Source organism: Sabethes cyaneus, chromosome 1, assembly GCF_943734655.1.
Source record: "Sabethes cyaneus chromosome 1, idSabCyanKW18_F2, whole genome shotgun sequence".
Taxonomy (NCBI): domain Eukaryota; kingdom Metazoa; phylum Arthropoda; class Insecta; order Diptera; family Culicidae; genus Sabethes; species Sabethes cyaneus.
This window is the reverse complement of record NC_071353.1, coordinates 86858336-86861514: the sequence shown is the minus strand read 5'-3', so window position 1 is coordinate 86861514 and position 3179 is coordinate 86858336.

Here is a 3179-nt window from a genome sequence, read left to right as displayed (position 1 = left end):
TCAAAAATAAGTATTTTTGGGTTTATAAATGATCTAGCAGAAGCAAAAAGAGTATGAATTAAGTTTAAACAATATTTTTTTATTCAAAAATGTGAACTTGAACTGTGAATGTTGAACTCAACAACAGGTAATTGTTGTTTCAAACTATCATCATTTTTCTGCGTGCAGTATTATAATTCTCATCTTTAGAAAAAGTTATACACGGTAAAAAATTATTTTTTGGTGAAAATAAAAAAAACATGAAACTTTCAAAATATTATAATGATTCATCAACGATTGCAACCATTTTATGTTTAAAAAGTCCGTCAAGAGCTATCCGTCCGGTGCAAATAAGTCATTGACATCCTGGGGTAAGACGTAGTCCTACGGCAAAAAAATATTGTTCGAAACCACAACTTTTTTTCATGAACATACTGAGGGCATCATTTTTTCGTCATTTAAAGCATGTATGCTGAAACTGATTGATATTCAAGCATGTTTTTGGAAGTGAAATATCTTGTGTTGCCGAAAACGAATACTTTTGTTGCCAAAATCGAGCCATGCCAAAACCGAATCATGCCAAAGTCGAACCATGCCAAATTCGAAATCCAACTGTATATATTGTTACCTTTAACATGCCAAAAATATTTTTTTTTAAATGAACTTTTTTAGATATTTAACTTTTTAGTTTTATTTTTTGTATTTTGTCAACAACAAAAAAATTTTCTCAGTGCACATATTTTTTTAGGAGGGCAATTTTATTATCTACAACTTTGCTGACGACACCATTTCGATTAAACCATTTTTCCAATATAAAATATTTAATTCATTAGTACCATTTTTGGTTAGGCTCTTTTGATAAAGCAATCGAGATTTTAAAAAAACCATTGATACGGTAAAATGACACCTTTTTTTAATCAGAACATATATACAAAGTTTCAGCTAAATCAAAAATGACAAATTAAAATCGATTTGCGAAACTCCGTGGAATCCCTCCACTACAAAGAGACTTACGTAGTCCTGCGTCACATATACAGTCGTGTCTTGTACACAACCCCTCTGATTTTTGCCTTTCAATGGATCATTGGAAAAGCTAAAAAATTTCACAGATGTTCTGCCAAACACACTGGACGAACGTCTATGACCGACTGTCAATCAAGGGAATGGTGTGTTGCTATCTCTTTCTCATGTAGGAGTGAAGAGAGCAACTTTCAAATGGTCCTCGGTAAAGGGGAATTCTCAGCAAATTTTTTGGTTCCTGTCAAAATTATCATTTTGATACCTATGCGTGGTACATCGAAAATGTATGAATTTGACAGCCACTTCACCCCGTAGCTGTCAACCTGCCTTGCAATCTGATTGGTCCACCTAAAAAATCAGAGGGGTTGCGTACAAGACACGACCGCATATATAGGTGACGCAGGACTACGTAAGTCTCTTTGTAGTGATAGTGGAATGTATTCATGCTTGTAATCATTCGATTCTTCATGTATACATGCCATATGCAACATATATACATGCTACATGCGTTACATGTAACATTCATCAAAGTAGTAACATTGCATACGTTCAATTCTCAAAAGAATGTGCATTTGAAAACAATTTAACAAAATCAAGAACACAAACTATTACTTTCCTGCTACCTTACTGAAATTAAAGATTGTTTTTACTATCCATGGTTTCCCACGTTGAAGGGATTTTAGCAAATCAATGCTATTTTAACAACAGCACTTCTTTTCACTACACTTCTAATGAAACGGCAAGCATGCGTATTCAAGGAGATCCGTATTATAACCGAACACTACAGCTGTAGCACATTTTTCCAACACAGACATCAAATTCGCCGAGTTTTAATCGTCACGCAGTAAAGAATTTGCGATTTATTGGGACAACAAACTTGCGTCATTTTTTCTGGCACACTTCACTAACACAGACATCAGATTGGACTAGGTTTAATTGCGTTCGTAAGAAATCTGTTGGCACGAGGGGGCTTTGTCACTCTCTCTGGCGTACTTCCCAAGCAAGGACATCAAAATGGTCTAGGTTGAGCCGCAATGTTAAGAAATCTTGTTGAAATGAGGAAACTTTGTCACTTGTTTTGGCTTACTTCCCAAGCACAGATATCAAATTGGTATAGGTTTAGATCATCGTAAAGAATCTTCCAACCAATCACGAAGCGAGAATTCTGGTAAAACTTAGGTTCATTATTTTCAATTTTTCAATTGTTCAACATCAAGAATCCATACTTTTCTTCATTTCATTCTTAGAACATTTTCCTATCGATTGGTGTAAGAATATTGAAAATCGATCGGAAAACCGCTGAGCTATTAGCGCTCAAAACCTTTCATTTTTCGTGACGCTCGCATTTTTCGATTTTTTGGAATGACACCCTATCTCAAAACTTGCCGTAAGACGTAGTCCTACGTCAAAAGACCGGTTCAGATTAACCGTTATCAACCGTCAACAACAACGGAACGGCAAGAAATTATGACGTGTAATCTATATCAGCCTTAAAGTTTACTCTAAATATGCCACGTGGGGCTTTAGTGTCCATCTAGCGGTAAGCATGAGCAAAAGCCCAAAATTTAGCTGAAGAAAATAAAGATTTTCATGTACGGTGTGACACATATGCGACAGTGTGACACAATCATTACTCTATTGAATCGCCTTTTGTTTGGATAACACGCTTCAAACGCTTTTTGAAGTCGTTACATGCGGCACGCTCTACTTCCATCGGAATAGCTGGGGGGAATCGCTGGCCATCAGCCAAAAAATGAAAGTTCATTTCGACTCTCCATTATATTTTTCCTGTGATTCTATACTATTGAAGTGTTCAAATCCAAAATTTTAGATCAATATGACATAATTTGAATTTTCTATGAATCTTGAAAGTATACTATCTCAGCATGTTTTAGCGTTTTTTTGAAAAATAACCCAATATTTCAAAACATGCTAGAGGTCTAATGGTAGCTCGGATTTCAACGGTGTCTAAGGAAAAGTTCTTCTATAAATAGTACTGAATAAATTCCATTAATTGAGTATGCAGTAATTTTATCGTAGTATGCTATAATTTTAATTTTCATTAAAAAATGCCATATTTTCGCGTAAAACACGCTTAAAAGTTTTGAAGCCAAGGTTCGCCACTATTGACACTACCGGGAAAAGTTAGCGTAAAATATGAGCTTTCAAATGGATATAGT